Source organism: Anabrus simplex, chromosome 2, assembly GCF_040414725.1.
Source record: "Anabrus simplex isolate iqAnaSimp1 chromosome 2, ASM4041472v1, whole genome shotgun sequence".
Classification (NCBI taxonomy): Eukaryota; Metazoa; Arthropoda; class Insecta; order Orthoptera; family Tettigoniidae; genus Anabrus; species Anabrus simplex.
In genome coordinates, this window is record NC_090266.1 from 879138503 (window position 1) to 879166069 (window position 27567).

Consider the following 27567-nt stretch of genomic DNA (forward strand, 5'->3'; position numbering starts at 1 on the left):
CGCACTTAAGCGACTGCAGCTATCGAGCTCGGTCAGGAAGGTATGGAGAGACTGACACGTCGATGGCAAAAGTGCATACAGTTACAAGGAGATTATGTTGAGAAGGTGGACGTTACACCTGATGTGTGATGTACGTCATTTGGGTAGAAAAAATAATGTTTTAAACAATATAGTACGCCCTTCGTATTTCTGAATACTATACACGCATTTGTTAAACATTAAGTAAGTGAGGTTTACGTTTTACTTTTTCAACGCTGACCACTATTATCATCTGAGAAATACAACAACAGATCACAAATACTTAAACTTATTTATCCTCTAGCCACTCCGGTGAAGTGTTACAGATAAGATGGGAGGAAGGGGTGCTCAGTCAATTCTTACTGAAGATTCCAGCAAAGAAAGCAGATATTTTAGACTTCAGAGGTCAAATGGACTGTATTGTTACTTACCAATCCAAGGCTTTTGATAGGTTAGATCTTGGAAGATTACCGACGAAAATAAGGGCTATTGGACTTGACGAAAGAGTAGCTGAATGATGGCTATATTTCTAGAAATTAGTACTCAGAGAATGATAGGTGAAGTGTTATGTAATGATTAAGAGAGTGGTTCTACTGGGCAGTATTTTTGGTACTTTATGTTTCTTGTAGATACTGCATAAATGGTATCAGTAAAGACTGGAATCGCAGATGGGCTATCTGCGAATGACGTTATTCTGTATAGAGTAGTAAAAATATTACAGGATTGTGAGCGACTGTAGAGCTACCTAGACAATGTTGTGAGATGAAGAGAGGACAATGGCATGATGGAGAACGGTGAATGTTGAATTGTGAAAAGTCATATTGTAAGTTTCACTAAGAGGAGAAGTCCCCTCAATTTTATTTATTGTGTTGATAGGGTGAAAGTACCTCATGGCATTCACTGAAAGTACCGACGTGTAAAAGTAAGGAATAGTCTTCATTGGGGTAATGGCATTAAGGAGGCTGTAAAAAAGGTTACAGATCTCCTCACATGGTTATGAGCGTATTTAGAGGTTGTGGTGAGGATGTAAGGGATAGGGCGTATAAGACTCTGGTAAGACCACAATTCGAGTATGGCTTCAGTGTATGGGACTCACACCAGGACTACTTGATACAAGAACTGGAAAAGATCCAAAGGAAAGTAGCACGATTTTGTCTTTGTGATTTCCGATAAAGGGGTAGAGTTACGAAAATGTTGCGAACTTTGGGTTGGGAAGACTTGGGAGTAAGGAGACGGGATTACCCACTAAGTGGTATGTTCCGAGCTGTCAGCGGAAATATGGTGTGGAATAACATCATTATATGAATAAGCCTGAGCGGAGCTTTTAAAAGTAGGAAAGATCATAGTATCAAAACCCAGTCGGAATTCAAGAGGACAAATTGGGATGTCTTCATTCATTCAAATATTCATTTTCAAAAATAATATTAAGGATTTGGAATAATTTATCATTGGAAATGCTCGATAAATTTTCAGGTTCTTTGACGTCGTCTTTAGCATCACCATTACTGACATCATCACAGTGTCCCATCAATACAGTCATAAACTTAATCCTCCATTTCCCATGTTCATGAAAGGACATTTTAATCTTTTATATTTTGTCACTTTTCTTTAAATATCTGAAAATGTATTTACATATAAGGGAAGTAATCAAACCCATATTAGGAAAATTTAACTGTATCTATGTATGAATTCTTGTGTATGTATTGTTAACCATTGTGCAGGTGCACCTATTTGTAATGTACTAAATCGTGTTTTTATGCATAGAATTGATCAGCGTTGAAATTAAATACACTGCAATAATATCGTCTTAGTGTACAAAGTACGCCACGCTTCCGATCATGTAATTCCTGTTACCTTCATTTTAGTTTGTTACTTTTTAAACGCAGTGTAGTGTAATATGGATTGGGTGCGTTCTTGTCGTACTGTGCACCTGTTTATTCTTTATCCCAGAGGCAGATCGGATCCTAAAATAGCGCCATCAAATGGTATACGGTTCTAGGAAATCCGCAAAAAACGATGGTGGCGTCATAAATATGGCATACAAGGAATAATGTAGAGTGAGGTGTACTTTCATTGCTTTCACTAACGAGCCAAAATGTGATATTGCAGGCAATTTTGCTATTTTGAACTATGTTTATGTTGGACACTCTTGATGAACATAAAAGTAAACCAGAGATAGCCTAGAATTATTTATATTAAAGTGTATCATCTAAATAGCTGGGATATCCCAAAGCAGTGCTTTTCGTCCAGCAGACTGACGTACAGACTATTTGACCACGGCTATTCCCCATTGCCAAGGGGCACTTCTGGGTGCAGAGAGGGGCCGAAATAGTGAGAGGTGCGTATTCTGTCTTTAGCATGACAAGATGGTCGTTGGTCGAATTGTATGCCCTGATAGATATATCAGCAAACAACACCCAAACCTTCTCTCGTACAAATTAGGCCAATCAAAAAAAAAAAAAAAAAAAAAGAAGAGAAGGATTGCTTTTAAAGATATGGCGCTTTTCCTTGTGCAATCTTGTCTTCTGAGGAGAGTTAAAATTCCTAGGATTCTTATGAAGGTTAAACCACTGCCACAGAAACAGTGATGTAATTGAAGTTTATTCTTGATTAATTTAACAGTAATTTAGCTCATAAATATTTAGGCTACCTCGGTAGCACAAACAACTTTTATCCTTGCGTGTGCACGAAGTATGCCGCGTTATGACACACTGTGCAACGGCTCAAGGGTTAAAGTATTATAGAGGCAAACGAGAGGGTACGAAAACTGAGAAACTCCTGTCCGTTAAACCCTTCATTATTTGAGTTAATGCATAAGAAATTTCTGTCATTGTCATAGAAATTTTGCATAAATGACATCAACTGTTAAAAAATTTAAATGTCTCCACAAGGTAAGTAAAACTATAATAATAATAATAATAATAATAATAATAATAATAATAATAATAATAATAATAATAATAATGTATGTATATATGTATGTATGTATGTATGTATGTATGTATGTATGTATGTATGTATGTTGGGTAGTCAGCCCGAATGCTGGTTTGATCCTCTGCAGCTCCGCCAACAGCTGTCATAAGTAGCCTAGGCGTCACTGAAGAGGCGTACTAGGGAAATGAGGAGTGAAGTAGTTTCCCGTTGCTTTCCTCACCGAGCCAGCCGTTGCTATTGCATATCAGTCTGCCAAGCCCACTGAAATGTATGCACCAACCAACCCTATGAGCGATATTTTCACACCATTCATAACAGGGACTGGCTGCACAAGGAATGGTATTACAAGGATCACTCACACCTCAGTTTAGTTTAGTTTAGTTTATTGCCTTCCTTATATGGCGGGGCTCAGGCTATGAATCCTGCTATTATGCCAAACCATATTATACAACAGCTTTTTTATAATTTAAAGAATAATGTACATAAAATCATTATTTACATATATTTCTAAAATTCACTATTAATTTTGTATCCTTATTGATAATTAAGCCATGGGTTTGAAGGTCTCTTTACCCTAACAGTGCGTAGTGGTGCATGTCTGTCATACAGAATCAGAAGTAGTTCGTTAAAATGATTTACTTTTCCGACAATGTCATTTATGAACTGAATGTTGTGCCATGGTGTGTTAAGAGCATCTTCAAAAAAATGCGTCTTCATTAAAGTGTTTAAAATCTCTATATGTAATTAATTTCGGCTTGAATTTAGGGCACTTCAGGGAATATGCAGCGTAAACCATGGCATGTCGGGAGAGACCGGGAACGGGCATTTGTCCATGAGTTAGGATTCGGATGGTATTATTAGTAATTATTAGATTGAGGAGCGTACGTGAGTTGGCAACATGGTGTGTAGGGTTTAGGGGTAGTATTGTCAAATTAATGGATGAAAACATCTCAGTCAATCGTTTTGATTCGGTAGATTTGTTTGTCAAGTCTGTATTAAAGTCTTCCATTAAAATCAAATGCTCATACCTGGGTGTTAGATCATGTAGGGCTTCCTCTAGATTTATGATGTTACCAGTCTTCGGTGGATGATACACCACACCAAGCAAGCACTTCGTACCGCGAACGAACAAGAATTCAGGGCTATTGGAGAACTCACTGGGGGATTTTAATATCACCTTATACTTCACATCATCCCGTATATACATACCGACTCCTCCACCGAGCTTACCGCTCCTGTCATTCCTAACTAGTGAATAACCATTCGTACTAACAAGAGATGAAGGGATAGACTGACGATCTCACGACTCGGAGAATAGTATGGCATGCAGGTTGCAGGTGGAGAATATTTCAGAGAATTCCGGGAAATGTGGGAGAATGCTCTGAGTGTTTACATGAGCTATTTGTAAGAGGTAGGGTAAGGAGAAAGAATGTTTTGAAGGTAATTAGCGGTACTTAGGGTGGGGGCTGGGGACTGTGGGTTGGAGAGGCTGAAACTAGAGGCATTTGTTTCCTGGTTACTTGTTGCTGCCAACTTAAAATTTAACTGTAGATATAAAAGGAAAAACTACACTAGATAAAATTAAGGAACAAAAAATTGAAATTAATGATAAAAATGTAGGCTATAGCTACAGTTGAAATTCTGTTTAAAGTTCTATACAGCGGTATTTAGTTTGCAGAATGTCGGCTCTTGGTTAGCGAATACGTTAGAGATCTTCGCGGTTTGACACAGGTATTTTACGAGTTCCCTGCTTAACATAAATTATGCCATCCTTCGACCACACGTTCCGCACACTGAACTTACTTATAGCGTCCTGTAGAAGCCGCAGTCTCTCTGGGGTTAGGTCCCCTCTAATTGTTTTATTTGTACCCTTGAGTTTCTTTTTGTTTATAAATATCGCATTTCTTTTCCGGTACGAAACAAACTTCACAATTATGGGTCTTGGACGGCCAGTTTGACTTTTCCCAACCCTATGCGATCTGTCTATTTCGTCCACTGAGAGTTCCAGCCCAATTTCACGAGCAATATCAATGACAATATTGTCCGTGTTTTCTCCTGCAGTTTCTTCCACACCAAACACACGCAAGCACTGTCTTCTTTGGTACTGCTCTAAACTGGCTGTTTTAATTTGCAGCTCCCTTTTTAGTTCCCTTATGGTCGTGTCTCTTTCTTCCAGCGTACGCTTCAGTTCCTCGATCACACTCGTATTGAAATTTATGGTTTCTTTCAGTTGCTCTACAACTGTCTTCGTCACCTGATCTTGGATGAGGTTGGCAGGCGTGTTGAGAGTCTCCTTACTGCTCAGCGCTTCCTGCACTGCTTGCTTCACAATGGCTTCCATTGGCACCTCTTTAATTTTGGGGTGCATGGTTGTTTTTGTAGATCTTTCGCTTCAGGTTTCACTGAACACTTCACGAACACTCTGACGTGAATAATTGTACAAGTTAGAGTAATGTATCACACTTGCGACTGTCAAACAGCTAAAATTCACCTCCCAATGCCGCACAAACCATGAGCTTCGTATTTCGTAACTGTACACTATCCGCCATTACACTTTCATATTGTCAAAGCCAAGGATGAGACTGAGACAGGTCAATGAAAGTAAAAAATTTGATATAGCCTATACCAGAAGACATAGTGCACTGTAAACACTACATCTCGCCAGCAAAGGCATAAATAATAATAATAATAATAATAATAATAATAATAATAATAATAATAATAATAATAATAATGTCCGCCTCTGTGGTGTAGTGGTTAGTGTGATTAGCTGCCACCCCCGAAGGCCCGGGCTCGATTCCCGGCTCCGCCACGATATTTGAAAAGTGGTATGAGGGCTGAAACGGGGTCCACTCAGCCTCGGGAGGTCAACTGAGTAGAGGTGGGTTCGATTTCCTCCTCAGTCATCCTGGAAGTGGTTTTCCGTGGTTTCCCAATTCTCCTCTAGGCAAATGCCGGGATGGTACCTAACTTAAGGCCAGGGCCGCTTCGTTCCCTCTTCCTTCCCTATCTCTTCCAATCTTCTCATCCTCCCGCAAGGCCCCTGTTCAGCATAACAGGTGAGGCCGCCTGGGCGAGGTACTAGTCATCCTCCCCGGTTGTATCCCCGACCCAATGTCTCACGCTCCAGGACACTGGCCTTAAGGCGGTAGAGGTGGGATCCCTCTCTGAGTCCGAGGTAAAAGCCAACCCTGGAGGGTAAGCAGTGCACCCATATGCCGAATTAGCATTTTTTTTAATGAGGTATTTCAATTGATGTTTGTGAATATGAGACAGACACTGCGGTAGATATTTCGGCAGGCGGCATGGGGTGTCAAATAAAAATTGGCGACAGAGAGTCGAGCCCTGTCACTTTGCTTAAGGCACGTTCTAGGGTGCAGCCTAAGATAATTGCACTCTCTACCATCCTCAAATAAAACTTCCCGACGACAGCTAAGTGCTCGGGTCAGCGCTTTCTCACGGTGCCAGTACGCTACCACCATAAAATTTCACCAGTAACTGAACAAAGGCGGCAGAAAGAGGGAGAGACCACATGTTCTGTGCGAGTGAGACGGAATGATGACAGACATCCCTCGAACAGAGATGGTTCGTCCCATACAGAAGAAAGCCATGTACCGCTAGGCAAAATTCAGCCAATCAGGGAGCTCAAAATTACTCGTTTCAAATGGCGCCGATGATAATTTAGTTGATTCGGGACATCGGATCAGTGTTAAGGCAGATTTTTTGTGCTCCTGACAATAGGCGAAAATAGTATATTTTCAGTGTGATTTTATTAATTAATTGTAGGTGACATGACTTTAAATGTGAAAGTGCGTCGTTGTAATAAAAATCCCGCGTGACCAACCACGTGCTGACAGTTTTCACTCACATACAACGCATCTTCGGCAGGAAAAAGGAGCTCTTGAATGTGTAAAGGATTGTGAAGATTGAACGTTGAAGACAGAGATGAAATTATTGCTCAACGAGTAAAATAAAAATTTCAAGATTGCAGCAGAAAATCGTCCTTTGGTAGGATCTGGATGATTAGTCAGTAGAGAACATGGAAATCTGCTATCATATTCAGATGAAAATACACAGCTACCAGAAAGTCAACATCTTCAAGACTAGTAAATCACATCCCACGCATTCTAATTAAGTAAAAAACCTACGTCCGCTGTGGAATGGAACATCCGTTAGAGGAATGGCTAGGAATATCATGATCCAACTTGCAGTGAATAAATGGAATAGGGGACACATGTGATAAAACTAATTCTGCGAGGGAAACCCACCCCCACAGCGCACGAATACCAGTGACGCCAAAGCCCTCGGGGTACCGCGCCAAGTCCAGATTACCCAGGAACACATAAATTAAGCCCACCTGCCATACCCGGAGAGGAGCTTTCTATATGTTCTCAGTGAGGTAAGATCAGTTCGTCTTACTGACTCGCGAATGTTCAGTCTTTGTGTCCAGTGAACTCTATTAATGTGGAGAGTAATTCTTAAAGTAATTTGTTCGCCAGTGACAGCCATCGCTAGAGTAAGTAACTCATGAATTGCGAACTTTTATTGTATTTACTCACGAACGATGATTAGGAACGTTTAATTAAATCAGTTATCCGTAGGTAATTATAAATTATATGAGTACTTTGCCCAAGGAGAAGTGATGGACTTTTCAAGTTAAGGATCCCAATGGGATAAGGACCTAGTTAACCGTATGCCATATCGGGCTAATACGTGCATATTTCTGTCGCAGAGACTATGATTTGTGCAAGCGCGGCAACATCTCGTATTTCCGATTTATTATTCTTGAAGTAATGATCAGCTATTCAAATTAATACACATTACGGCTATGATCTGCTAATAAAGACAGACGGTAATTGTTTAGTGTTGGGGACATGCAGCAATTGCCCAAGGAATGTCCTGTTGTAGTTCATTCAAACCAGGAGAATTCTTAGAACCGACAGGTGTACGAACTCGAGCGTAAACACAGCACGGAAGCTGAACTAGGGGAAGGTAATCCAATGGTTCCGTTACAAAGAGGGAGAGACAAGACCAACAGCCTAGCAGTCGACGGAGGTGAGGTTCAATATTATTGGAAGATCCGAATCGTGTGTAGGGTATAGTTCTTTTTGTGTGTGTACGTGTGTATAAGTATAACAGCAAGAGCAATATATAAGTGTGTATAATCATGTGGAATACGCAAGCAACCATATCAGGATACTGCAAGTTAACCCCGTCACATGTCTCAATCATGATGGCGTAAGCTGAATAGCCATCGGGGCTATGGAGGAGCAGCGGCCGAACCATCAGTATGAGCAAGTGACATTTAATATAAGGTGTTGTTTGTTGTAAATAATGTAAATATTAATTTGTACAGGACGCAAGCTGTCGGTAATGATAATTCTGCAGTTTAATTTTAATAACTGATTATTCATGTTAGGGCTACACCACAGTCATCAATTTGTGTATAATTTGTTTTGCAGTCACGCACTTTGATTTGATTTAATAATGTTGTTACGCATGCATTGAGGCAGATTTGAGTTATATTGGTCAGGTAGCGGCAGTATTCATGGTATTTCGCGCATGCAGGATTCTATCGATCCGATTTCCATGGTTCAGGCTTTCCTTTTGAGACTATTTGATATCGTTCGAATCTTTCTTTGATATTCGTTAAATCAGTCTATGTGGCTAGCGATATAATTGATAATGTAGTTGTGTGAGAATTATGGTAACGCTGAGCAGTCCATTACGACGAGGAGTCTAGAGCATTAATTATGAATTGTATCTAGTGAGTAAAGAGGAAAACATTCATAGGCCAGCAGTCTACCTGACGGACGTGTTATATGGAAATAAGAATAATGATGTAGAGAACTCAATCTCAGCGGGAAACCTGTGAGATCGTTGAGGGCGTGAATACCGGTGTTTGGAAGTGCGCCGAACTTTTTATACATAGGCCTAATAATAATGTACTTGAGGTTAAGAGTACAATTATGAGTCTACGATGATATAATAATGAATAAATATTGATAGGCAAGGTAAGATGGAATTCAGAAGATACTCATAAGGGTGATATTAATGGACGTAGCTTCAACTAAAGACCCACACAACTCAATATCAAGCATTCATACACTGACTGACAGAGCAAATGCAACACCAAGAAGGAGTGGTTCGAAAGGGATGAAAGTTGGGGAAAAAACAGAGACGGCACGGACGAATAATTGATGTTTATTTCAAACCGATATGCAGGTTACACAATGCGCACGGCATCGACTCAGTAGGATGTAGGACCACCGCGAGCGGCGATGCACGCAGAAACACGTCGAGGTACAGAGTCAATAAGAGTGCGGATGGTGTCCTGAGGGATGGTTCTCCATTCTCTGTCAACCATTTGCCACAGTTGGTCGTCCGTACGAGGCTGGGGCAGAGTTTGCAAACGGCGTCCAATGAGATCCCACACGTGTTCGATTGGTGAGAGATCCGGAGAGTAGGCTGGCCACGGAAGCATCTGTACACCTCGTAGAGCCTGTTGGGAGATGCGAGCAGTGTGTGGGCGGGCATTATCCTGCTGAAACAGAGCATTGGGAAGCCCCTGAAGGTACGGGAGTGCCACCGGCCGCAGCACATGCTGCACGTAGCGGTGGGCATTTAACGTGCCTTGAATACGCACTAGAGGTGACGTGGAATCATACGCAATAGCGCCCCAAACCATGATGCCGCGTTGTCTAGCGGTAGGGCGCTCCACAGTTACTGCCGGATTTGACCTTTCTCCACGCCGACGCCACACTCGTCTGCGGTGACTATCACTGACAGAACAGAAGCGTGACTCATCGGAGAACACGACGTTCCGCCATTCCCTCATCCAAGTCGCTCTAGCCCGGCACCATGCCAGGCGTGCACGTCTATGCTGTGGAGTCAATGGTAGTCTTCTGAGCGGGCGCCGGGAGTGCAGGCCTCCTTCAACCAATCGACGGGAAATTGTTCTGGTCGATATTGGAACAGCCAGGGTGTCTTGCACATGCTGAAGAATGGCGGTTGACGTGGCGTGCGGGGCTGCCACCGCTTGGCGGCGGATGCGCCGATCCTCGCGTGTTGACGTCACTCGGGCTGCGCCTGGACCCCTCGCACGTGCCACATGTCCCTGCGCCAACCATCTTCGCCACAGGTGCTGCACCGCGGACACATCCCTATGGGTATCGGCTGCGATTTGCCGTAGCGACCAACCTGCCCTTCTCAGTCCGATCACCATACCCCTCGTAAAGTCGTCTGTCTGCTGGAAATGCCTCCGTTGACGGGGGCCTGGCATTCTTAGCTATACACGTGTCCTGTGGCACACGACAACACGTTCTACAATGACTGTCGGCTGAGAAATCACGGTACGAAGTGGGCCATTCGCCAACGCTGTGTCTCATTTATCGTTCGCTACTTGCGCAGCACAGCGGCGCATTTCACATCATGAGCATACCTCAGTGACGTCAGTCTACCCTGCAATTGGCATAAAGTTCTGACCACTCCTTCTTGGTGTTGCATTTGCTCTGTCAGTCAGTGTATGTGTAACGATTACATAAGGCATGCGGATATGTCCAGCTTGGCTAGGACCATATGATTCATAGGTAATAATAATATCAAATGGTGTTTTCTTTCTTTTTTTGTCTGAAACATGATGTCGCAACCTGCACTGCATTAAACATTGTGAGTAGGTAATAACATAATTTTGGTCAGTTATTTATGCGCCATGTTTATTTTAATTATTATTTATGTGAATCAGAATAGGGAGAGAACAGCCATGATAAACGTTAATCTTGGTCATGGTCACCTGTTATTTCAACGATAAATATCCTAGGACGTTGAAATCAATATGCGGCATTGTAATTAAGGATTTGATTACGCAGTAAAAATTTTGATATTGCTTAAATTATATGTGATATGTGTATATATCAATTAGGGTACTTTTTCATTTTATATTCTCGACCCTTGATTTTTTTTTTGCTATGCGGCAAACATAATCAGTTTATATCTTCACTGAACAGCAAACCCTGTAGTTAATTAAAATTTGTATTGTCAAAAGTTGGGTAATGATCCTGTATTTGTGAAGGGGTATTGATAGTCGTCATCTTTGTAAGGTCAGTAAGGTCCAGTTGAGCAACCTTATAATCAACACTTATTATGGTATAGTCCGACTCGTTGGCTGAATGGTCAGCGTACTGGCCTTCGGTTCAGAGGGTCTCGGATTCGATTTCCGGCCGGGTCGGAGATTTTAACCTTAATTGGTTAATTCCAGTGGCCCGGGGGCTGAGTGTTTGTGCTGTCCCCAACATCCCTGCATCTCACACACCACACATAACACTACCCTCCACCACAATAACACGCAGTTACCTACAAATGGCAGATGCCGCCCACCCTCATCGGCGGGTCTGCCTTACAAGGGCTGCACTCGGCTAGAAATAGCCATACGATATTATTATTATTATGGTATAAATTAGACAGCTGTTCAGTTGATTAATCATTCAATTTATTTTGAGGTAAATGATGTACCACATTATGGTTTGACACAGTGATTCATTATTTGATCGGTATAATTTGATTTTAAAAAATCATTTTATTTTACATCTATTATTCCGAGTACAAGTTACCAGTCAGATAGAGATAATTAGCCATCACCGATCTATAATTGAAATAACGGAAAATGATAATGTTATTCTGTTTGATAAGTGTAACAGGGGAGGATATGAATCCCCGTGATCATGGAATATTCTGAGTTATTTATAACTTTTCATTTTTGAAAATTTAGTATTGTGAATCCTTACCTAATTAATTTCATTCTCAACTCATTGTCTTGATCATAATACTGGAGATTGATATAATTGGAGTAATGGCAACTCCTATATAATGTAATAGAAAGTGAAATTAACGCAGATTTGTTATTAGGATGTTTTTCATTGAGTTAACTAATTAGCACATTCTATTTTGGAGATTATTCAGTAGTCCTTTAAAATCTCATTGAATTTAAACCGATTACATTCATTTACGCATGTGTTTGAATTGATGGACTTAATATTATTGTAAGTATATTTTAATAATATTTTTTAGTCATATCATTCAGCTTCTTACTTTAAAAACCTTATTTAAATTCAGTCTGGGCCAAATCATATTTATTTCGGTAGGTTAGTTAGCCTGTAGCCTAGTAACCTTGCATCCCTATCGTGAGAGCACCCCGACGGTCCAGAGAACGTCACCGGCCCCTGAGGAAGAGGATCATTAGTGTTGAGTATTTTTATTTCAGTGCAGCCGAGCCAGAACCCGGGATGAAGAAGTTATCGACCAGTTCATATGAAAAGGGTGCAGCATATTAAGAAAGATAATGAGTAAGAGGAACTGTTGGACTGTTTAGAAACGGAAATAAGCGGAAGAAAGAGAAGGAATATGGGAAAGCCAGGTTTGATTGTTGGCAATTCGGTGGTTTAAGATTTAAGTTAAAAAAAAAATTAGAGAGTAGTTTTTTAGTTTTAGTCTAAGACTCGTAGGAGCTATAGAATTGTCAACAAATACATTTGTAAACAGTGTTAGAATATGAATGATAGGGTTAGTGGACAAGAAAAGGTGTTTGGATAACATAATAGTAGATAATTTTAAACTCTGGCTTAACAATTTTAAGAAGTAATGAGTGGTCGTAAGGAAGAGGAACTGTTGGACTGTTTAGAGATGGAAAGGATTGATAAGTGATGTGAGGAAACAAGGAAAAGACAGATTTGTTTTGTGGCAATTCCGTGGTTTAATATGTAAGTTAAACTATTAAAAAAAAAGGCAATTAGGAAGTAGCTTTAGTTTAAGAGACGCAAGAATAAGAAAGAAAAGCGATGAGCAAGGAACTGGAAATTGTCAACAAGTGCGTTTGTATATAGTGTATAAATATTAACTATACGGTATAGTGGAAAGTAGTTAGTAGTTAGCGAATAAGTATTATAAGAGAGATGGACAGAGGCTAGGAAGAGTAAGAGGGGAAGATTGGGGATGCAAGGGGGGAGGGGTATAAGAGACAGACGGGTGGGATGGTACAGTCCCATCCCTAGGTGAAAGAGGAAACATGTCCGCTCACAGAATAACAAGTGAATCAAGATGGTGGCAGTAAGACGACACGATTATAGGCGGAGCAGTAGATAAATGCGTGACGGATCGTATGATGGACCGGAAACCGCCTCTACGATTCGCCACGTAAGATGAGGAGAGAAGTACGAGTTATAGGTGGGGGTAATATCTAACCCGGGAGGAGTGGCTGAAGCGGCCAGGGTGGGATGGCTCTCTCCTCACAGGGAATGCCGCATGCAGCCGAGGTTTTTTATTTTATTTTTTTATGTATAGTTAGCTGTAGAGAGTAGTTAGGGGATGCCCTTACATGCGGAGGAGTTCCTCGCATACCAGAGGCATCTCAATAGTTTTAGACAAGTTGGTGCAGTGTTAGGCTGGATTCCGCCGACATTGACACCACTAAATAAGTAGAGTAGATAGTAATTGTATTGTTTGGTTTATATTATTTTGTGCGGTTTTTTTGGGGTTCTTAGTTAATAGTTTTAGTGTAGATAGTTAGAGCTTTATATTATATATAATAGTATGTTAATTTATATTGTTTTGTTTTGTTTGGTTTATATTGTTTTGTTTGGTTTTTTGGGTTCATGTGTATTCTATGCTCTTTATTGTCTGTAACCGATGGTGCAAACTAGGGTGGCAATAAAGAGTTATCTATCTATCTATCTATCTATATTAAGAAAGATAAAGAATAATATTAATAATAATAATGGATTTACATCATAGTAACTGTTATTTTTATGGTTATCGTTCAAGCCGTGGTGCTGACATTTTGCCCTGCAGGAGTTCTATTATGTGCTAATAAATCTACCAACACGAGGATGATGTAATGTTTTAACTTTCCAGTTTGGGCACAGAGGGCCGGCACTCTACCGCTTAAGCTACTTAGTCCTGCTATCTTCATCATCATCATATAATAATAATAATAATAATAATAATAATAATAATAATAATAATAATAATAATAATAATAATAATAATAATAATAATAATAATAATAATAATAATAATTTTCATAAATGCTGCTTATCACATCCTGCCATAACAATTCAAGTTTACTTGCAAGGATGTGTTGGAAAAAGCAAACTAAAACATAGCACCAGAAAAATGTAATTATGAAAGACCGCAGCATGGAACCAGGCATACAAGTTTTGACACTGATTCCTCAGTAAAATGAGCTGCTGAATTTCCCTGTAGATCGGACAATATGATTAGGATCATGATGCCGTATGCTTACCTTCCAAGGATGGCCGGTTTACTCTGCAGTCACATTCTGACAAAAAGGAACCCAGTTTCTTTCTCTTTGGAGGAGGAAGAATTTCTTCTGATGAAAACAATGCTGCAAGAAAGTAATTTGTAAATTAGAAGTTATAAAACGAGTGCAGTACACATACTTAATGAAAATGCAATTGTCATGCAAGAAATACAAGCAACATGACTTTCTCTGTGTATAGCAATAGTTATTCAACATTATCTTTCAAATGTGAGAAGGAAATTGAATACTTAAGCAGGATTATATATACCGTAAGATTCAGCCGCCCATTCCAATGTAGTTTTATACAACCCTAAATATTAATTCCGTCCTGAAAACATCTGCCCTGCCGGTATGCTCAGGCAAGGCAAACGGATATCTTGGCATTCATCGCCTCACCATGAGAGGATGCCGTAATGTTATACTCGTATTAAACACTGGAAGACATGCGTATGCCTTCTAGATCATGTGGACCTGACACGCTGGAGAAACACTAAACTGATATTGTGACCGCAGTAAACCTAATACACGCTATAAGCTGCGGAATGTACCGTACCGAACCGTAGTGTACTTGGTAAATGCGCGGCGGAAAGGGCTTACGTGTGAGGTGGGAGGTTCGAGACCGGGGTGAAAGTTCGATATTTTTGAAATATTTGTTTAATTTGTTTAAACCGCTTTCATGCAAATTGTGTGTGAATGAACTTGTTTATGGCCGTGAGAAGGGCCGATTAGTTAACAGGCTGGACACATACGGGCCAGAAATAATAGAAACACAACTGCACTGAAAATATTTTATCGCAGCCAATGCTCGATATGACGACCGTTTTGGTTTATGCACAACAGCCTCTTCTGTATCGCGGACTGGTGGCTATTTGGAAATCACGTCTGTTGTACTTAGGCGTCTTTCAAGACGCTGGAATGTTGTAGCAGCGGAATGTCGCCTGTGGGCATATCGTTCCTGGTACAGATGTAGTGCCTTGCACGCGTTTTGTTCTGCTCCGCCATAAATTAGGAGTATGCCAACGTATTCCTCTGTGGAAAACGTGCCGAATGACCACAGAAATTACATTCAGGCCCTAACCAGCGGAGTATGCGCAGGGCACAACAGCGTCGTTCTACTGTTTGAATGTGGCAAACACGGGCCTGTGTTTTACGCAATAAAACATCATACCGAAGCGAATACATTTGAACCATGAGCCACAATCGAAACAACAATAGATGCAATGGAAGCATAGGGGCATTCCACCACCAAAATATATCGAACAGTCGAAAAAATACTGCAAAATGAAATTAGCATAAAATAACATTTCTAATCAATTATGTCTTAACATGATTTTTCGTACAAGCTATAATAACAGAGATGATCACGGATTTAGACTTTTGAACAGAATGTAATAAAACTTGGAATGTAAAGGTTAGGAATAAAATGGTATCACGTAGACTTTAAATAACTTTTGTTTATGCTGAATGAGTAGCTTTTGAGCTTCAATTCTCTCCCTCATAACTCAAAGATTCTGGATTCGCATCCGTTAACAGGTCGGAGAGATACATCTCAGGTTTGCTTAACTTATTAAAGGAAATGAGTACATACGTTGACCGCCTTGGTATGAAAATATGAAACCTCATAAAATTATCTTAAGAGCCGGAGTTCCAACTTACACTCCCTCGAGTGCAAGTTCACGGCCATATGACCGAACATTATGTAGCTAACTCACCATGTGCAAGAGGGAAGCACTCTGACTCTGACTTAAGAATGCAAACAACATATGGGTGACCGCCTTTGAGACATAGTTTTCGGTCATATGGCCGTGAACCTGCACTCAGGAGAGAGTAAGTTCGAACTCCGGCTCTGAATATAGTTTTACGAGGCTTCACATTTTCTCAGCAAGCTGGTGAACATATGTACTCATTTCTTTTAAAAGGTTTAGTAAACCTGAGATATATCTCTCAGACATCTTAACACATGCGAACCATCAATCTTTGCATTATGGAACAGAGATTTGAAGCTCAAAAACTACTATTTCAGCAGGCACAAAAATCATTTATGGTGTTCGTGGCAGCGTATTATTTCTAACATTTACATTCCGAGTTTTACTACATTCTGTTCAAACAATATCTCAGAATTTAGCAAAAGTCAAAAATCATTATTATTTCTGTTAGTATAACTTGTGAAAAAAATCATGTTAAAAAAAATGATTAGATTGTATTTTCTACAACTTTCGTTATGTAATATTATTTTCGCCTGAACAGCTATTAACGTGATAATATGAGATTAAAGTTATAATCATTCCCCTTAAAAAGCCATTTTAACTAGCATGAACAAACTCTTTTACAGCCTGTAAGATAGCGGCTTATTCCTAACTTTCATGTTCTGAGTTTTATTAAAATCTGTTCAACCATTTTCTCAAGACTCAGATAAATTCTATTTTCATGATTATCCCTGCTAGTTAGATGACTATGTAGTTTTCAAGACTCGAAAAATACCGTTCCGACGCCTAAACTACTCAGTCTGTTAGGCTGATGACCATTGAGGTTTTCGAGGCCCAAAAAGGCTAGCGCTCTGCTGCCTGAGCTAATCAACCTACTGGACAGATGACTGAAGAGTCCTTCAAGGCTAACCTATCACCTCAGCTAAGAGTAGGGGCTTAAATTCACACTTTAGGTAAGATTATTATTATTATTATTATTATTATTATTATTATTATTATTATTATTATTATTATTATTATTATTATTATTATTATTATTATTATTATTATTATTATTAAATGCATTGCAAATGGAAAACATCCTGGTGGCAATGGTCACTTACAGTAGTGTAATAATAAAGTTAAAATAATCACCCAACAACAAACAAACAAGCAAACAACAAGCAAATCCATAGAAAAAAAGTTACAAGAATTACTACTAGTTTAACATTCAAAATCCAGCATCATCATAAACAAATTCACATACAACTTAAGTATTTCTAGTGCTTAACACTACGGCTTACAATTCTATAGGCTGACCTCACCACTAGCTTAACATTATAAGTGATAATAAAGTGAAGTTAAACCATAATAACCCTACAAAAACAACGACAACAACAACAACAACAAGAGTACAACAAGAAAGAACTATTGTCGTGTACGGCGGATCACGACGTGCCTTCCGCGTATTAATGAGTGAGCGAACGGACTCGAACCGGATCGAATCCGCGACCTCCAGGGTATAAAGCTTGTGATTTGGAAAGTAGCAGGCATATGAACACATGTATATATGAAGGTAAATTACAGGAGGGTTTGCATATGTCTGTAATTCATAATTCATAAATGATAGTGATGATGATAATAGTAAGAATGACAGAATAATTCAAAGAAAGAATTAGAACATTCTATAGGGTGGAAGTTCGTAAGCCAAGAGCTTAGTGTCTTAATGTTGTGAAACATTGTGTAAGTTAAACACGCATTTCTACTGGAAAGTACAAAGTCACGTGTCAGAGACATACGGAGAGTTTATAATTTTTTCCTGAACATTGGGTGTAGAACAACGTGACTGGGTGGTTCCATACTAAAGAACCAATCAGAGAACAGTGATACTATGACGTGCACAAGTGATGCGTAGTGGTGGTGGATTAATTCAAGCAGAGTGTTCGCGAAAGAATAGAGAAGGGAATATAAGCTCAGAACTTGTAAACAATCGGGCTTTTAACTATCAGCCCTCGAAGGAGGCTTTTTGACTGTCAGCTCGTGTCGGCCGGAGGCAATATTGCGCAGTGAACAGATAGATAGACAATCAGGGAGAACTGTTAGTGTGGTGGTATAATTTGAATAGAGCCGCAAATGCGTAGCTGAGAACTGTTAGCAAGTTAAAGGGACATTAGGCTCTTAAAGTAAGTGTGATTCGTCAGTGAACGATTACAGGTTTTTCCACACCAGTAGTCAATTAGGTGTTGGAATATAGTCATCGGTAACAACCAGTAAATACTCGCATTTAGGAGAATATCGCCTCGCCAGGAAGAGTAACGGGTTCCAACGTAGAAGACAGAAGAAATCAAGAAAGAAGACTTCAAGTGGACGGACTTGGATTCCATTCCGTAGTTAAGTATTCAACCAGTGAATATATAATATTGTGTGTAATATAAGAACTTAAAGACTTACAGGAAGACCTGAAGTTAAAGATATTGAGATTTAAATTGTGTCAGAGTATACTGGTGTCAGAAATTTATATGTGCTTGTATATATGTGTACATTATTTCAAGGGTTTTAGAAGATAAGTGATATTCAAATTTATTTGGCCAGTCTGACTATACGCTCACATAAAAGCGAATCCAAGTCCTCAGCCTGTTGCAATCATTAGGGTCACGACAGGTGGACTTAAAATATTTGGTGTCGGATGTGGGACAATATTTAATTACGATAAATGACTAGAAAATTCTGGTGTTCATTTGTTGTGAATATATACGAGTATAATTACGATCAATTTAAGCGCTGCTTAGTGATCGGAGATATAAGTGAATTAAACTGTAATTGTGTCTGATCACTGTTTCATGTACATTGTGAGTAAAGAAACGGGAAAGGAGGGAAATCGAGTCGCTTCGAGGCAGGACCAGCAAAGAAAGCAGAAAGCAGATAGTATCAGCTGTCGGGAACAGTCAATCCAGCTCGAAGTCCAGTGGTTATTCCGAGAGGGTGAGTCAAAATCCAGCTTAAAATGGAGGGGGTCAGATAGAAATGCCAGTCCTACCGCTAGTAATGCAGAAGTAATGCATGATGCAAAAGGAAGTGTGCATGCCCGCTTTCTATCAGTGACAGAAGCTTTAAACTTGATAGGAGCTGAGTTCGACGGATTACACCCAGAATGATTACAAGAATTTTGTGAAAATGTTGAAATGATGATAGGGTTAGTTAGGCCGGAAGAGCGTGAATTATTTGATAAATTAATATTCACTAAAATTACGAAGGATGCGCTTAGTAAACTATTGGTAAGGGCCGACATAGAAACATGTGAGGACATAATAGGAGCTTTAGCAGAATACTATTCTGAGAGACGAACAGTAGACATTTATGCATGTCAATTGTTTACCGCTAGAGACGAAAGAATACAGTCTCTTATTAAGAGTCAGGACGCGCAAACGTTAGAACAGGACGTCAGTATTGCCAATGAGGAGGAAACAGCAATAGTTTCCACGCAAGCTAAGCAGCAACTCATGGGTCAGGTTAGGAAAACTGCTGAAATTAGATCGAAAACATACACCTACCAAAACAGACAGTTACCACGAACGACCGGGCAAACATCCGGTAAAACAACAAGTGAAAGGGCGAATATTAGAGTGATCTGCTATAACTGCAACTGTGAGGGGCATATAGCTACAGATTGTAGAAAACAGGAAGCCACCAAGAAAGTTCCACCTACCTGCCCGTATTTTTAGAAGGTAGGACATGTAGAAAAGAATTGTAGAAAGGAAACTACGGAGAAAAAAGAGGATAGGTCACGAGAAATTCACATTTGCGAAATAATTCGATGCTATAATTGTGGTAGGATGGGACACAAGCAGTCCCATTGCCGGAAAAGCCGAACCACTTAAGAGAAAGAAAGTGCTTCATTTGTGGGCGAATGGGTCACGTACAAGAGCCTGTTGGTTCAGGGAGCAAAAAGAGAATAGTGCAAAAGAAAACGGAAAATGCAAACTTCGCGAGTGCGCGCGAAAGGGATATGAAAGGGATAAACAATACGTAGACGGGCTGAAACATTATGCGAAGGGAAAAGGGTCTACTAATAGAGATTTAAAGTAAACAGGGACCGCGATAACGGGCCTAAGGATGAGTCCCAACGAAGCAAAGGCCTATGCAGGAGCGGAACTCAGAAATGCTCAGAAAAGTTGCTTAATCCTCCGCGATAGACTAGTAGAAACCAGTCCATCAGAGAAAGGGAACACTTACGAAGAGAACATGATAGAACAGGTTCAATACTTGCACGTTAAAGAACGGGAAAAACCTTTCAAATTTTGGTAGAAACAGCGGCTGACATTAGCTTAATTCGGGAGAGAAGTATACCAAAGAAAGAGATCGACTATCGTAAACCGGTAATAGAGCTCACAGGTGTAACAGGAAAGACTTCACACACTAAGTGGTGCGTTGTACTGTACATAGGAGAATCCTCCCCTGAATTTCATGTTGTCGGAGATGAATTTCGACTTTCGTCAGATGGCCTCATAGGGAGAGACCTTCTGCAAGAAAGCATAATTAATTACCGAGACGGGTATGTAAATATTATCCATCGAAGTACCCATTGGGTTTAAGTGTACGGGAACTATGTCATATATGTGTTACTAACAGGGATAATTTGAGTGGATTAGAAGACACTGTAGAAATTGGAATGCGAGGTCACGAGAACCTGCTTCGATTCCTACTAGATACAGGGAGCGCAGTATCTCTCATAAAGAGACAGGTGGTGCCATGGGAAGCCATGATCGTTAGGGAACCTGCCTCTAGATAAAAGAACGTAGGTTCAGAGAGAATCCGAACTAAGGGCACCATACGACTTCGAATAGGTGAGTCAAATGCGGACTTTCGCATAGTGAATGACGACATACACCTCAAGTATGACGGAATCATAAGCAGAAACATACTCAGAGATAGTATAATAAATTTCAAAGAGGGTTACGTCATACTAAAATGTGAGCAACACCAGATAACAATGAAAAACGCTCATGTCCACACGATCTGTCCCAAACCTAGAACAGGAACGATTGTTGAGGTGAAAACGGACAAACCTTTGGCGGAAGGTGTGATTGACAAGAAGGAAATTTTACCAGGGGTATACATTGCGAGTTGTCTAACGAAGGCATGCAATCACAAAGCATTAGTCAGTGTACTTAGTACAAGAGAGACCGAAGTAAATTTCCAAACCCCGTACTTCCTATGCAGGAGATTGAACCCATGACAATCTCGGAGCGAACCGAACGAAAGAGAGTGAACCATGTAACACAAGTAGAGCAGGAGAACCCGAAATCTCGAGAATAAAGAGTGATAGGCCAATTAAGGATTGACCATTTGGCACTTAAAGACCGAGAAGTGTTGTATGATATCTGTGCAGCATATAATATTTTTCACTTAGAAGGGGACAAACTGACTTACACCGATCTAAAAATATAAGGTCAGAGTCAGGGAAAATCAACCTACAATTAATGTGAGACCTTACAGTTTACCTGAAGGCTCAAAAGGAGGAAATTCAAAGTCAGATTGACAAGATGCTAAAGGACGAAATAATTGTAGCTCGCAAAAGCCCGTGGTCCGCGCCATTACATCTTGTCCCAAAAGAAAATTGACGCTTTAGGGAAAGCACGATATTTTTCTAACATGGAATTAGCATCAGGGTATCATCAGGTGCTAATAAGGCCAGAGGACCGTGAGAAGGCGGCATTCTTAGCCTTAAGGCGACATTACGAGTACCTACGAATGCCCACGGGATTGAAGGATTCGCCGAGTACTTTTATGAGACTCATGACGACAGCCATGTCGGGCCTAAACGGTGTTAGATGTTTAATTTACATGGATGACGTTTTGGTGTCTGCTAGCTCCATATAAGAACATACTCAGAGATTACGGGAAGTATTTCAAAGTCTCAGGGAACACAGACTAAAATTACAGCCGGATAAATCCGAATTTTTGCGAACAGATGTAGCGTTCCCAGGCCATGTCATTACCGAGCATGGAGTACAGCTAGATGAGCGAAAGGTTAAGGCGGTAAGGAATTTTCCTAGGCCTGCGACCACAAAACAGTTGAAGGGATTCCTAGACTTAAGTGGATATTATCGGATATTCATTCCTGAGTATAGTAAGATCGCGAAACCTCTGTATGAACTCCTAAGGAACAATGTCTCTTATGTATGGACAGACAAGCAGGAGACAGCGTTCAGTATATTGAAGCAGAAGTTAACTGAGATTCCCATATTACAATACCCAGATTTTGGAAAGCCGTTCATCCTCACTACAGATGCAAGCGACGAAGCCTTGGGCGCTATCCTATCACAGGGTGAATTAAGGAATGATTTACCAGTGGCATATGCAAGTAGAACTCTGAATAAAGCAGAAAAAAACTACTCAGTCACAGGGAGGGAACTGCTTCCGATTGTATGGGGTGTAAAATATTTTAGGCCATATTTATTCGGGAGACACTTTACAGTAGTGACAGATCACAAGCCACTGAAGTGGGTATTCAATGTTCAAGACCCGTCACCCATGTTAATTAAATTCCGATTGAAGTTAGCCGAATTCGATTTCACGATACTATACAAGACGGGCAAAACGAACAAGAATGTGGATGCAGTGAGTAAAATTCCCGCTGCACCTGAGAGAACGGTGGAAGTGGTGAGTTCAGAGGGAGCTATTCGCTAAGGGACAGGTGAAACATGTGGAATCGAAAGAGTAGATAATGAACGGAATGATCTCGTGAACGCGAAAGCAGAGAGGTCAGGAGAAGAGGTACGAAACGATGACTCTAACTCCGAGGATCCAATAGCAGAGGAGAATGAGTACGAAGAAGAAAGTGATACACATGTTAAAGAGAGACAAGTCTTAACTGACGAAGAAAAGTTAGCAATAATGCGTGATGCCCATACGTCCCTTGTAGGCGGACACCAAGAGATCACAAGAACGTTAACATGCAATAAAGATGTTATACAGTGGCTAAATATGAAGAAGGATGTAGAAACATTTATCCGTTCTTGTCCTTCGTGTCAAATAAATAAAATTACGGGTCCAGAGGTTAGAGCGCCTACGATTATCAAAAACACCTCCGAACAAATATTTAAAAAGTAGTAGGTCCCATACCGGTTACGGAAAGGCAACATAAATACATACTCACTTGTCAGGACCAATTGTCAAAATATTTAATTGCCAGTCCGATGGTCAATCAGGAAGCAGAAACGGTGGCAAAAACACTAGTAATGAATGAAATTCCCATATTCGAGGTTTCCAGTAAAATTCTAACAGACATGGGAAGTAATTTCATGAGTCAAACCTTTAAGAGGCTATGTAGAATTTTGAGAATGGAAAAGGCCCATACAACGGCATTTAGGCCGCAATCAAATGGAAGTATTGAGCGATCACACCGCGTGATCATAAAATATTTACGTCATTGCGTATGTAAGGACCAGAATGATTGGGATGGTACTTGCCAACAGCTGCTTTTGCGTATAATTCTTCCAAACACAGTAACACAGGGTTCACACCATATGGATTAATATTTGGGCGAAAGGCTAATATACCGGGAATATTGCAGAGAAAACCAGAGCCTACTTATAATGAGTACCAGAATGTAATCGAAGGCCTAACCCGTAGATTACAAAAAACCGTAAGATAGCATGAAATACTTTGTTTCAAAGCAAAGAACGCGAGAAACAAAATTACGACAGAAAACAACGGGAAATAAATTTTCAGATAGGCGACAAGGTATTACTAAAAGACGAAACCTTAATAAAGTGAGGTCATAGAAATTTGAACAACCACATAGAGGACCTTGCGAAATAGAGCGAATTGATGGTGTAAATTGCTTGTTGTAAATCAACAAAAAAGAAAGTTAATGAAAGTGCACAAAAATCGATTAAATCTTTATGTGTAAGAGGGTGGAATTATGAATTATAGGTTTGAGAATTGGCTCCAATTCAGGCCGCAGTAAGATGACACTTCTCCTTACTCCAACGGCGCTTCGGAAGTATCGATGATTGCTGGTAGGATTAGTTTCAAAGTATTCTGCCAAATCACGTCCCAAATTTCATGAGAAGGCTATAGAAATTCAAACCTGGGTAATCGAGGGGCCTAGAAATAATTGGTGGAACGGAACACATTCCGTGTTATCGCGAAACCTTTCAGAAAGGTTATGGTTGGTGGGAGTCTAACCTAGATGTTATCCAACACATTGGGAATCGAACCAAGAGTCCGATCCCATAAAGTAATAATAGAAGAGAACAGGGAGATATAATAATGTGATGTGTGCATATGACAAAGTGAACTGAAAGATCCAGCTTAATTAAAAGTGAAAATTATACTATTAATAATAATAGTAATAGAAAGCAAGTCTGCTGAAGGAGGATATACAATATCGGGAAGAGCGAAGGAATGGTTGACTTGACCAGTCTAAGCTAACATAACGGCACTCAGTAGATAAGGAAAGCACTTAGCAAGGGTCGCTGTACTTACACGGTAGCCACCCTGCTACGGCTGAAAGGTGAGTGAGTTTAATGAACTTTTAATGAAATTGTCCTTCACAAATTACGTATACGGGAGCAAAATGACCGAATGGCTCAACAGGGGTACACAAACTATGAGAGTTGTATGAAATATGGTGGTGGCTACACTTAGCAAAACCACATACATGATACGAACCCTGACACGGGAAATATGCATTAGAGTAATACTATGTGCATACCATGTAACAGGGTGAACATAATTTGCATTAGAAGTGAGTTACTATGAGTTATTACGATAGTGCTTAAAATTATTATAAATTGCAAATTTTGCATAAATGTAGTACTTCTACAGTACGGTACAATAGAAACTTTTCTTTACAGGACATCCGTAAGGAAACAAAGAAGACATACACTACATTCAAGATGTATTGGATAACGTATGTAGTGCTTATGGCATATGTTCCGGGAAAAGTAGTTGGAAATGGAATAGATTTTTAGGTAACTCCGTATGAGAAAACGGCAGGGATATATTTCAAAGACGAGGGAAAGGTACAGTTAACTACTACTGAACGGAGATTAGTCACTTATGTTAATTTAAGTAAATTAGCAGAGGCATACACAGTAATTAGAAAGAACATACAAAAGACACCGGTGTTATGTTGTCAGTTACAGAATGAATTAAATTTTACCTGCCAACACGAAGTGCAGATGGAGGTTAATCGTTTACAGAGAGTACAAGAATTACGGGACACTTTAAAACACTTTACTAGGAATAATGTGAAGCGCGAGAAGAGAGAGGTATATTTAATTTTATAGGCACATTATCGAAAACGTTGTACGGAACATTGGATAATGAGGATGCTGAGATATACCAGAATAAAATTTCAGAATTAGAGAAAGAACATCTTTCAACACCAAACCTTGCGAAAGAACAACTTACTGTCACACGATCTACATTACAGTCATTGAATAATACCTTGTATGATGTAACGGCTAATGAGTTAAAATTAAATGAAAATTTAGAACAGATGAAAGGGTTTTTGGGAAACAAAACAAGTCAGTTAAAACGTGAGTTCACTCAATTAAATATTGAAATTCCCATTAACCGACATTTGATAGGATCTCATTTCACAAGTGTACGATCAATGTAAGGTGATATCATCTGGGAGAATGTATGCACAATTAGGAATAATTAATATGCAAATTTTAAGCTCTTGTGAGATTTTAAAAGCTTATAGGAAATCCCAAGATCAGTTTCCATAAGGGATGACCCCCCATTAGATTTGGATATGGCTCGAGATTATTTGATTTACAAGATTGCAACAGTAAATGCATTTATAAATTAGAACATGCTGGTGTAGGTAATTAAAATGCCTCTTAGTTACTAGAAAAACTTTTAGTCGTATAAAATTCTTCCTTTCCTACGCTAATTAAAACAGTGATGATGATGTAAATATTGTGGAGGAATAGGTTCATATCAGGGTAGAAAATGACTGTATCATTATTGATTCAGAACAACAGTTATATGCATACTTAACTAAAGAACAAGTGAGAGACTACAAACAGGTAGATGAAAATCATAGAGTGTGTACATCTAATAATGTGTTCAAATTGGTGTATGGAAAAAAAGACTGCATTTTAACCTTATTAAGAGGGACAGCAATAATACCAAGTGAGTGTAATAGAAAGATAATTAAAGTCAATCAGCTTGTATGGTTACCTGTAAGTGACAATAAATATTTATATTTGGCTCCATCACTTACAAGGATAACCGTAATTTGTGATGAAACACACAATGTAAATTTGGTAAATGTAGATATAATTACAATGTATCAACTTTGCACTATTTACGGAGCAGATAGTAAGATACGGTCCACAGATAGCGTTAACACCACGTATAAGAAGGATATCTTTCCTGACATTTTATTAGAATATGTATGTTGTGAATATCTTAATAGTAATATTAAATTACAAGAATTACCTAAATTAAAAGAGGTACCATTCCACAGTCTGCTCACACATATTGATGATATCAAACATGCAGGTTAAAAAATAGAGGATGTGGAAAATTTAAAGGAAATGTACACAAAACAATTACATGTTGATGTAAATTTATACAAAATCGTAGTGTGGACAATAGTGGCCATAGTGGATTTAGTAATTTTGTTGCCATGTTGCAAATCCTGCCCTCGTTTTCCGGGAATATGTAAGAAAAAGCATTGGGATCATGCTACTGGTTGTTGCACGAGAATATGCTTTAAGCAGAAAATAATTAATGAGAATAGGGTTAAAGAGAGGTCATCAGATGATGACTTAGTAGTCCATTTTGAGAGACCAAGGTTATCGGGCAGTTGCCCCAGTACACACGATTCAGAAGTCAATGTATTTGAGATTAAAGACACAGAAACAGTGCAAAAACACAACAGCTTCAGATATAAAGAGAAAGGTAGAGTTTAAAGTTAAAATGCCACACAGGCGAGATATTCCACATCCAGGGAATGTGTAAGCAAACACAAGTGTCTGACAGAAGTGTTTGTGTCGAGAGGACGCAAAGCACTTCTTCCCAGGAGGGGGAGGTATCGTGTAAGGCGGCTCATGACGCGCCTCCCGAGTATTAATGAGTGAGCGGACGGACTCGAACGGGATTGAATCCGCGACCTCCAGGCTATAATGCCTGTGATTTGAAAAGTAGCAGGCATATAAACACATGTATATATGAAGAGAAATTACAGGAGAGTTTGCATATGCCTGTAATTCATAATTCATAAATCATAGTGATGATAATAATAATAGGAATGATACAATAATTAAAAGAAAGAATTAGAACATTCTACAGCGTAGAAACTCGCAAGCCAAGAGCTTTGTGTCTTAATGTTTTGAAACATTGTGTAAGTTAAACACGCATTTCTACTGGAAAGTACAAAGTCACGTGTCAGAGACATACGGAGAGTTTATAATTTTTTCCTGAACACTGGGTGTAGAACAACGTGACTGGGTGGTTCCATACTAAAGAACCAATCAGAGAACAGTGATGCTGTGACGTGCACAAGTGATGCGTAGTGGTGGTGGATTAATCAAGGAGAGTATTCTCGAAACAGTACATAAAGGAATATAAGCTCAGAACTTGTAAACA